Raw genomic sequence first — 11999 nt, 5'->3', positions numbered from 1 at the left:
TATCTTTGCTTGCTAGTTGCTCGCTCTATTGCTATGCCGCGATACCTACCACTTGCTATATCATGCCTCCCATATTGCCATGTCAAGCCTCTAACCCACCTTGTCCTAGCAAACCGTTGTTTGGCTATGTTACCACTTTGCTCAGCCCCTCTTATAGCGTTGTTAGTTGCAGGTGAAGATGAAGTTTGTTCCATGTTGGAACATGGATATTGTTGGGATATCATTATTATATCTTGTTTAAGTAATGCACCTATATACTTGGTAAAGGGTGGAAGGCTCGACCTTATGCCTGGTGTTTTGTTCCACTCTTGCCGCCCTAGTTTCCGTCATACCGGTGTTATGTTCCTTGATTTTGCATTCCTTACGAGGTTGGGTGTTATGGGAACCCCTTGACAGTTCACTTTGAATAAAACTCCTATAGCAAGGCCCAACCTTTGTTTTACATTTGCACTAACAACCTATCACCTTCCCTTGGGTTCTGCAGACTCAAGAGTCATCTTTATTTTAACCCCCCGGGCCAGTGCTTGTCTAAGTGTTGGTCCGAACCAGAGCCACTTGCGGCGCCACCTCGGGGAAACCTGAGGGCTAGTTTTAGCTGTACGTAGTGTTCATCCAGTGTTGCCCTGAGAACGAGATATGTGCAGCTCCTATCAGGATGTCGGCGCATCGGGTGGTCTTGCTGGTCTTGTTTTACCATTGTCGAAATGTGTTGCAACCGAGATTCCGAGTCTGATCGGGTCTTCCTGGGAGAAGGAATATCCTTTGTTGACCATGAGAGCTTGTGATGGGCTAAGTTGGGACACCCCTGCAGGGTTTTGAACTTACGAAAGTCGTGCCCGCGGTTATGGGCAGATGGGAATTTGTTAATGTCCGGTTGTAGAGAACTTGACACTTGACTTAATTAAAATGCATCAACCGCGTGTGTAGCCGTGATGGTCTCTTTCCGGCGGAGTCCGGGAAGTGAACACGGTTCTTGTGTTATGCTTGAACGTAAGTAGTTTCAGGATCACCTCTTGATCACTTCTAATTCACGACTGCGCTTTGCTTCTCTTCTCGCTCTCATTTGCGTATGTTAGCCACCATGTATGCTAGTGCTTGCTGCAGCTCCACCTCACTACCCTATGCTACCCATAAGCTTAAATAGTCTTGATCGCAAGGGTGTGAGATTGCTGAGTCCCCGTGACTCACAGATTACTTCAAACAGTTGCAGGTGCCGATGATAACCGTGCAGGTGACGCAACCGAGCTCAAGGAGGAGCTCGATGAAGATCGTGTTCGATTGTGTTGTTTCGTTTCCAATTGATCAGTAGTGGAGCCCAGTCGAGGCGATCGGGGATCTAGCATTAGGGGTTGTCTTTCTTTATTTGGTTCCGTAGTCGGACCTTGATTGTATTCTGTATGATGTAATGCTATATTTATGTATTGTGTGAAGTGGCGTTTGTAAGCCAACTCTTTATCCCTTTCTTATTCAATACATGGGATGTGTAAAGATTACCCCTCTTGCGACATGCCTACTATGAGGCTATGCCTCTAAGTCGTGCTCCGACACGTGGGAGATATAGCCGCATCGTGGGTGTTACACTTACCTAGGTATCCAGGGATCCAAAGTGATCACGACTGGTGCCGTGGGCTAGGTATCTGGCGGCACATGTTATCACGGGTAGCGCTACTTCTCGCGATCCAAAGTGATCACCTACTAGTGTCGTGGGCATCTTCCTTACTAGGGTTGACGTACCTTAACACCGATGACCAGTGTGGAGAGGGGGAGGATCCATGGGTGGTTAGAGGTCGTTGGCGTCGGTTGTGTGCACGATCTGAACGCCCTCTGTTGGGGCGCTCTCCGGTTGGGGTAGTTTAATTAACATCCGTGATCATGTGCTAGGTGTTGTATATTTCAGCATTGATAATGTTTGCACATGTGATGATACATATTATTTGTTGTAGGAAATGGCGGACGATGAGTTAACTGATATGATGTATGACATGGAGTTTGGAGAACTGATGAAAGACTGGATAGAAGATTGGCTAGATGATGAACATTCAGATCGTGGAGATATGTCAGAGAATGGGGGCGAATTGGAAGATCTTAATGTGAGTGGCATTATCATGTTGTAATTTTTTGGTGGCATCCGACAAGATTATATTTTTGTGTTGAAAATTTATAGATGGATGAGCATGATGATGATCAGGAAAACAATGAGCATGATGATGGTCCGAAAAACAACTCGGAGATCTCGAATGAAGATTACATTAGTCAGGTATGGAAGTGGAATTTTTTATTGGCATGCAAATTGAATTTATCCTGGAATATTATATGATAAGTACTTATGTATTTGTGTTATATTTTCCAGCTCATTTCTGAATGTCATAATGCGTACGACTATTATGGTGAATCCGACGCGGAGACAGGCCTTGATGACTAATCATTAGGTGCACCTGATTCTGGGGAGTCGCAGTCGTCGGTCATGATGAGTGAGGTACGTATGTAATCAATGTTGTATGGAAGTAATGTTATACCATAGAAAGTTGTTTTCATGGCTATGTTATGATTGTGTAGGTCACAGAAGATGAGGGGGAAAAGAATGTCCAAGATACTGCCAGTGCAGATGATAAGAGGGAGATGTTCATGCAGATAATACAAATGACTTCTATGTCTCACGATGCTGCATATGATTTCTACAACAGCTATGCTAGAGATAATGGTTTCAGCATTAGAAAGAATAATGTGAGGTATAGCAAACCGAGTCACATCATATGCATTATAGGCGGTTTGTTTGTTCCAGACAAGGATAACGTGATAGCAGGTTGCTAACCGAGGAAGGACACAACCGTAGGCTCAGACCCGAGACACGCTGCCACTACGAAGCGCACCTGACCGTGAAGCTTGACCAAAAGCATGGGCTTTGGTATGTTGATAGTTTTGAGGACAAGCATAGCCATATCTTGGCAGGACTGGATGAGGTACCTTTTCTTTGGTCACACAGAAAATCAAAGAGTGCCAGAAAGCTCAGATAATGTCCATGGGAGCTGCAGGGATTAGAATTCACGACATGATGGATTCCTTCATCAGCAAACATGTATGGTATGACTGTATTGGTTTTACCAGGTGTAAAATATATAACCTTTGCGCCAGGGGGAAGAGGAAGCTACTTTCAGAAGGTGATGCTGCCACAGCCATAGGCATCATAGCCAGTAGGAAACAGAGGGATCCTAGCTTCTTTTTCGAGTACAAGCTAGATAATAAAGGACATATGAATAGGATGTTCTGGTGTGACTCCCAGTCTCGTCATGACTATGAGGACTTCGGTGACGTGCTTGTATTTGATAGCACATACAAGATGAACCGGTATGGTATGCCATTCATACCTTTTGTTGGCCTTAACAATCACCGGAAGACCATTGTTTTTGCTTGTGCCATAGTTTCGGACGAGACCAACGAGACATATGTGTGGCTGCTGCAGACATTTTTGAGGTCCATGTGTCAAAAGATGCCGAAGAGTGCTATCACGGATGCCGACGCTGTGATGATCAAGGAAATTCGCCAAGTCTTGCCAGACACGTGGCACCATATATGTATGTGCCATATAGAAAAAAAATATGAAGATTCACCTCAGTCACAAGTCCTTGAAGGAGTTCCGAACTCTTATGTACTACAGCACGTCCATGACCACGTTTGACAAGACATGGCACGTGTTTTCCAAAAGAAGATGGCAGTCGAAAAAATAGTAACATGGTTGAGACGGATGTATAAGAAGAGGAGACTGTGGGTCGCAGCTTATCTGACAGAGGGGTTCTGGTTTGGCATGAAAAGCCACCAGAGGAGTGAAAGTATAAACTCATGCATTCACCTCCACTTAGACGGTGAAATGACCCTGGTGGATATGATTTTGCACTATGAGAACACCATTGTATGTATCCATGAGAACGAGGCGCGGGATGACTGCATGGCCTCACAAAGTTTACCGGTGCCGGTTACTAGCTCGAGGGAACTTAAGATAGCTGCTTCTCACGTCTTCACTCCAGCAAACTTCTATATGTTCCAAGATGATCTTAGGCAAATTGGCAGCATGGACATTGTAGAAATAAAGCTCGGAGACATATCACAGCAGTACATCGTGGCCTGGAAGAAAAACCGGAAGAGCCGTTTTTGGGTTGAGTATACACGAGTAAATTCCGCAGAAACTATAAGGTGCAGCTGCAGAAGAATGATTCGAAAGGGTCTACCTTGCAAGCACATGTTCCATGTACTGAAGTACTTGAATATATATGAAATACCAAAGTGTTTAGTTCTTGTGCGGTTCACAAAAGACGCAAGGTTGGGACTGCCCGCGAGGCGCGACAAGCGATCTGTTGGGATTTGAATGGAGTAGGGCAGCTGAAAGAATGAAATATAGCCAGGTTAGTGTGTTGGCTTCAGAAGCTATGCATGAGGCTTGCAAACACCCAACTTTGTGGGGTCAGTTACATGAGACTTTGAAGGCCGTGATAGCTAAGAACCATGAGTATGATCAGCTAGAGAAAAATTTGAGTAAGAAAACGGCTGATCTCAGTAGGTGTGCAATTGAATATGTAGACGATGGTGAAGGCAACATAGTTGAAGTTCAAGATCCTATTAAAGTATCAACGGAAGGTGCAGCTAAGGTAGATGAGAACCGCCCTATGTCGAAAAATGGTAGGTCACTTTCGTATGACGAGATCAGAATCAGGTGGGGCGCATGCAAATTGCTAGGGCACACTAAACGCAGCAAGAAATGCAAACTAAATAAGAAGTAAGTTTTTGTACGCATTGTAGGTTATAATTGTTTTTAACTTGTCATTCATTAACTTTTCCTGTTATCATGTGCAGAAGCGGGGTGGGTGAAGAAGAGTAGAACACTTGCTAGAGTTATGTACGGATGAATCCAGTGATCTAATAGTGAGGTGTTTACAATGTGTTACTGCATACATGATATATACTCTTGCAAGAGGCCAGGACCTTGAGATAGCGCTTGTAGCATATATGGACTAAACAGGAGGCATTCACTAGGGACTTAAATCATGGGAAATGGATAGCATTTGAGCCATTATAATGATGGCATCTTTTGTGTTGTCCACTCGAGTTATATTATATTAGAAAACTAGACGATACCCCGCACGTTGTTGTGGGAATGTTTTGCAATATATTCATAGAAAAATGGTTACGTGGAACATGCATATGTTGTTGGGGGAATCTTTTGTTTGCATGTTGTGGTGGACCTTTCTCCATGCATGTTGAATGATGAGGTGGCAAACTTGCATGTTAAGAGAAATAGGTTAGTGGGGGCTAGTAGTTTAGATATAGAAGATGTAATTATGTGTGGTAATAAATAATTTTTTTCCACTCCTCTGGTTCACCACCATTTAGATATAGAAAATACCAGCTCACTTGGGTATAGAGTATAGACTTGGTACCGAAAAAACCACCAATTTCCCCGCATAAAGAAAAGATAAACCCACCATTTTATGGCATGTTGTGTAACTCGGGCCGCTTGTCGCAATGATGTGGAGGGGGGCGACGGATGCCGTTAGACGGCGCGACACACGGCCGCTCCCGTTGCCAAGCCCATTTAACAATTTTTATTTTGATTACAGCCCGTTTAAATGGGCCGCGCTGGCCACCTGGTCGAGGCGGTTCTTCCCTCACGATCTCCACGCACGTTCTGTCTATCCATTGCGACCGCCGCCGCCGCCACCGCCACCGATCCACGTCTTTTCGTCGGTCGCGTTACGCCATGGTTTCATGGAGCGATGACTCGAACTCTTCTTCGGACGGCGAATCCGTGACTAGCCTGTAGGTACACTCCTACTATATAATCTCTAGATAGTGCTAGGCTTAGGGTTAGGGTTCTTCATTACCGGTATTTAACGCAAGGCGTTGATTTGTGCATTATCTCTATTGTTTCGTTTAGCTTCCTACGACTATCCCTTGCTATGAATGGAGTGGCATTGCCCACGATCTGTCTTCTCGTTGTCTGCATCGAGAACCTTGCGTCAGGCTAGTTGCTTTTGATTCCTTGGACACTAGCAGACGTTTTCTTGCCTGTGGTCAGAAGGTATGTTGTTCCGTACTGTAAATATATGTTTACATTAGCTCGTTCTCGATTTACTTCGGGGTAATCCATTGTTCTTCCCATAATTACATACAATTTCAATTAATTTATGCATTTACAAAGTCCGTATTTATGTTGTCTTTTTTACGGTCTAATATTTGTTTTAGCCCATAATAGCATATACTTGTAGTTAATTGATCCATATATATATATATATATATATATATATATATATATATGTATGTATATCATTGCATGCTACATTTTTTGTTTATATGATTGAGAATATATTTGTAGTGCATTGCTTGTAATTGTAGTGCATTTGTGCATATATGATTGAGACCATATTTTTTCATACTGTAGGAATAAGTGAAATGTAACTATGTGGAATGTGTAGACCCGGAGTGGTCTGTGGCTACAAAGTTCTGCCTCAAAGAATTGTGGAGCATGTATGACAAGAAGCTGTGACGAGAACATTGTTCTTGGTGCCTCCTGACATTTAGGGGTTGTGGCAGTGTCCCGGGGAGTTGAGCTCCGAGGTGTCGTCGTCATAATTTTATCGTTGCAGTTCTGGAATACCTGAGTTTCGTCGACATCGAAAATCTCTTTTATGCAGTTGTTGGTGAGATAACCTCGACGCCACCCAGTACTGGGGCGGGAGTTCGGGAGTATTGCCATAACTCGTATAACGGATGCTTTTCGAAGGTTGAGGTAAATGATTTCCGAAGGTTTCTTGGTTATGTGTTGAAGAATGGATACAGCTGGATGTAGGTTTTGCTAGTTTGGGTGAGATATTATGCTTCCCCTGTATCCCCAACACCTGATTGCATAACCAAAAAGTTTCGGGAGCTTATAAGTGGGAATTCAAGTATCTCCTAGAATATCTTTTCCAACAGACACATGATACGATATGGGATCTATCATATATTTGTTCCGCCTTATTTTGCAAGCCAGATTGTGGTATTCGAGTTGCTTCGAAGTCAAGTGTTGATTCCATACCTTTTTGAAGCGGTGTTCTCATACTCATATGTGAATACCAATCCTTCATGCTAATCGAGATTGTCATGTCAATCCCTTTCAACCGATGTCTTTCTCTTCAAGTGGTTCTGATCATTTCAACATCCGCAAGTTCAATTCTAAGTTCTCTCAACGGTGCTCATTTCATCCGCCCCCAAGTTGTCTTTGTTTTCCGCCGACCCACCCTTTTCTTCAAGGATTCAGATTTCTTAATCAAGTATCCATTTTATTCATGTGAAGTATCTTCATTCTTTTCAATCAATGTTCTTACCCGGTGGTTCTCGTGAAGATGCTCTACAAGTTCATCATTATTCGTTCTCTTTCTTCTCCGGTGGATTCAATTCAAGCTTTGCTGATCATATCCCTTTTCCTCGTTTCAAATATTTTTCCCATACCGGTGCACCTCATAATCATTCCCTGCTTGCTATTCAATTGTTCCGGAGTACTAAAGATATCTCAAAGATTCGTGTTTCCACTCTGCATTCGTTCAAGCTCTTTCGAGATTGGTATCTCATTCAAGCCATTTAATTCAACCGGTGTAATCTCTCTTTTCAAATAATCGTTCAACAGTGTTTCTTTTGAGTGGGCCCTAACCCACAGGTCTTTTCCCAGGATCTTACCTGACTCCTCTATTTTCCCGGAGTTACTCTCAAATTATTTTCCAATTTTGACGTAAGAATGAATTATCATCAGTCATATGTATTTCTCCAAGATTGGTCAAATTCTTTTCATCGTTGGCTCAACCTCTTCGCTTTTGATTCTTCCGGAGTACCTCAACAATTCATGGTGGTGTTTCTCGTCGTCATTCTCAAATCTTGAAGACCGAAGAAGAGTTTTCCTCCAAATTTTACACGTTCTTTCAAAGATTCATGGTTCTAGCCTTATGCCATCCTCTCATAATTGTTTTCGAATGTGAGAACTCTTCCACCCATCCGGAGCAATTCAGGAGTATTATCAGTTTGTTTCTCCGGAGCCCATCATCTCAGAATTATTCGTTCCAGCTTTCAGCTCTCATTCTCCAAATCATACTGGTGCATCATTCAAATCTCCTGTTTTCCTGTTTTAGGGTTTCGAAGAATAGGAATATCAAACGGAGTCCAAAAGGAATGAAACCTTCGGGAACGTGATTTTCTCAACGAACAAGACCCGGGAGACTTGGACCCTACGTCAAGACACAAAAGAGGAGGCCACGAGGTAGGGGGCGCGCCTACCCCCCAGGCGCGCCCTCCACCCTCATGGGCCCCTTGTTGCTCCACCGACGTACTCCTTCCTCCTATATATACCTACATATCCCCAAACGATTAGATACGGAGCCAAAAACCTAATTCCACTGCCGCAACTTTCTGTATCCACGAGACCCCATCTTGGGGCCTGTTCCGGAGCTCCGCCGGAGGGGGCATCGATCACGGAGGGCTTCTACATCAACACCATAACCCCTCCGATGAAGTGTGAGTAGTTTACCTCAGACCTACGGGTCCATAGTTATTAGCTAGATGGCTTCTTCTCTCTTTTTGGATCTCAATACAATGTTCTCCCCCTCTCTTGTGGAGAACCATTCGATGTAATCTTCTTTTTGCGGTGTGTTTGTTGAGATCGATGAATTGTGGGTTTATGATCAAGTCTATCTATGAAGAATATTTGAATCTTCTCTGAATTCTTTTATGTATGATTGGTTATCTTTGCAAGTCGAATTATCAGTTTGGTTTGGCCTACTAGATTGATCTTTCTTGCAATGGGAGAAGTGCTTAGCTTTGGGTTCAATCTTGCGGTGTCCTTTCCCAATGACAGTTGGGGCAGCAAGGCACGTATTGTATTGTTGCCATCGAGGATAACAAGATGGGGTTTTCATCATATTGCATGAGTTTATCCCTCTACATCATGTCATCTTGCTTAAGGCGTTACTCTGTTTTTAACTTAATACTCTAGATGCATGCTGGATAGCGGTCGATGAGTGGAGTAATAGTAGTAGATGCAGGCAGGAGTTGGTCTACTTGTCTCGGACGTGATGCCTATATACATGATCATACCTAGATATTCTCATAACTATGCTCAGTTCTATCAATTGCTCAACAGTAATTTGTTCACCCATCATAGAATACTTATTCTTTCGAGAGAAGCCACTAGTGAAACCTATGGCCCCGGGTCTATCTTTATCATATTAATCTCCTACTACTTAGTTATTTCCTTTGCTTTTATTTTACTTTGCATCTTTATCACAAAAATACCAAAACTATTATCTTATCATATCTACCAGATCTCACTCTCGTAAGTGGCCGTGTAGGGAGTGACAACCCCTATTCGCGTTGGTTGCGAGGATTTATTTGTTTTGTGCAGGTACGAGGGACTCGCGCGTAGCCTCCTACTGGATTGATACCTTGGTTCTCAAAAACTGAGGGAAATACTTATGCTACTTTGCGGCATCATCCCTTCCTCTTCGGGGAAAACCAACGCAGTGCTCAAGAGGTAGCAAGAAGGATTTCTGGCGCCGTTGCCGGGGAGGTCTACGCAAAAGTCAACATACCAAGTACCCATCACATACCCTTATCTCCCACATTACATTATTTGCCATTTGCTTCTCGTTTTCCTCTCCCCCACTTCACCCTTGCCGTTTTATTCACCCTCTCTCTCTATCCTCCCTCTCTTTCTCTATTTATCTCTTTTTGCCCGCTTGCTTTTTGTTTGCTTGTGTGTTAGTTTGCTTGCTTGTCACTATGGCTCTACCTAAATTTGGTGACCTTCAACTTAAAAGGTTAGAAGAGATTGAAAGCAATGTCAGGAGTTTCATGGTTTTGCAATTTGAACATAATAGTTTCTTCAGAAACGAGCTTAAAGAACAGAAAAGTTTTATGAATAAAGAGCTTGATGATATGTCTAAAGAAATCGATGGTTTAAGATCCCAAATTGTTCATCTTGAGAAATTAACTACTGAAATTTCGGATAGGCAGGCTACCTTAGTTAATAAGATGGCCGCTAAACCAGATTGCTATGAAAATAAAGATGAAGATCTAAAAGTTATTGATGTGTCCCCTATTAAATCTCTGTTTTGCAATATGAATCTTAATAATGATAGGACTGAATATGATCCACGTTTACCTAGAAGGCATTCCAAGAATTCAGAATTTTTTGATCTTGATGCTAAAATTGATAAAAGTGGGATTGAAGAAATTAAAACCCTGGATGTTGCTAAACCCACTATTATGGATTTCAAGGAATTTAACTATGAAAATTGCTCTTTGATTGATTGTATTTCCTTGTTGCAATCCGTGCTAAATTCTCCTCATGCTTATAGTCAAAATACAATGGTTACTAAACATATCGTTGATGCCTTGATGTAATCTTATGAAGAAAAACTTGAATTGGAAGTTTCTATCCCTATAAAGCTTTATGATGAGTGGGAAACAACTATTAAAATTAAAATTAAAGATCATGAATGCTATGCTTTATGTGATTTGGGTGCTAGTGTTTCCATGATTCCAAAGACTTTGTGTGATCTGTTAGGTTTCCGTGATTTTGATGATTGATCTTTAAACTTGCACCTTGCTGATTCCACTATTAGGAGACCTATGGGAAGAATTAATGATGTTGTTATTGTTGCAAATAGGAATTATGTGCCCGTAGATTTTATTGTTCTTGACATAGATTGCAATCCTTCATGTCCTATTATTCTTGGTAGACCTTTCCTTAGAACGATTGGTGCAATTATTGATATGAAGGAAGGAAATATTATATTCCAATTTCCATTAAGGAAAGGCATGGAACACTTTCCTAGAAAGAAAATTAAATTACCTTATGAATCTATTATGAGAGCCACTTATGGATTGCCTACCAAAGATGGCAATACCTAGATCTATCCTTACTTGTTATACCTAGCTAGGGGCGTTAAACGATAGCGCTTGTTGGGAGGCAACCCAATTTTATTTTTATTCCTTGCTTTTTGCTCCTGTTTAGTAATAAATAATTTATCTAGCCTCTGTTTTGGTTGTGTTTTTTGTGTTTAATTAGTGTTTGCGCCAAGTAGAACCGTTGGGAAGACTTGGGGAAAGTCTTGTTACACTTGCTGTAAAAAACAGAAACTTTAGTGCTCACGAGAACTGCTGCCATTTTTATTTGGAAAGTGATATTTAGTTAATTACTTTTTCATATGATTAATAGATAAATTCCTAACGTCCAGAAATTTATTTTAGAATTTTTGGGGTTCCAGATCTTGTGCTAGCTACAGATTACTACAGACTATTCTGTTTTTGACAGATTCTGTTTTTCGTGTGTTGTTTGCTTATTTTGATGAATCTATGGCTAGTAAAATAGTTTATAAACCATAGAGAAGTTGTAATGCAGTAGGTATAACACCAATATAAATAAAGAATGAGTTTATTACAGTACCTTGAAGAGGTCTTTTGTTTTCTTTCGCAAACGGAGCTCACGAGATTTTCTACTTTAAGTTTTGTGTTGTGATGTTTTCAAGTTTTGGGTAAAGATTTGATGGATTATGGAACAAGGAGTGGCAAGATCCTAAGCTTGGGGATGCCCACGGCACCCGCAAGATAATCTAAGGACACCTAAAAGCCAAAGCTTGGGATGCCCCAGAAGGCATCCCCTCTTTTGTGTACTTCTATCGGTAACTTTACTTGGAGCTATATTTTTATTCGCCACATGATATGTGTTTTGCTTGGAGCATCTTGTATGATTTGAGTCTTTACTTTTTAGTTTAACACAATCATCCTTTCTGTACACACCTTTTGAGAGAGCCATACATGATTTGGAATTTGCTAGAATACTCTATGTGCTTCGCTTATATCTTTTGAGTTATGTAGTTTTGCTCTAGTACTTCACTTATATCTTTTAGAGCACGGTGGTGGATTTGTTTTATAGAAACTATTGATCTCTCATGCTTCACTTATATTATTTTGAGAGTCTT

The 11999-nt window shown here is 41.7% G+C and overlaps 1 pseudogene; it reads left to right on the top strand.

The window, feature by feature from the left end:
- The first annotated feature begins 1946 nt into the window (after positions 1–1946).
- On the top strand, positions 1947–9604 carry LOC119273536 (annotated as a pseudogene).
- The last annotated feature ends 2395 nt before the right edge of the window (positions 9605–11999 follow it).

Source organism: Triticum dicoccoides, chromosome 3A (assembly GCF_002162155.2).
Source record: "Triticum dicoccoides isolate Atlit2015 ecotype Zavitan chromosome 3A, WEW_v2.0, whole genome shotgun sequence".
Lineage (NCBI taxonomy): Eukaryota > Viridiplantae > Streptophyta > Magnoliopsida > Poales > Poaceae > Triticum > Triticum dicoccoides.
The sequence above is the reverse complement of the archived record's forward strand: the minus strand, read 5'-3'. Positions and strand labels throughout refer to the sequence as shown.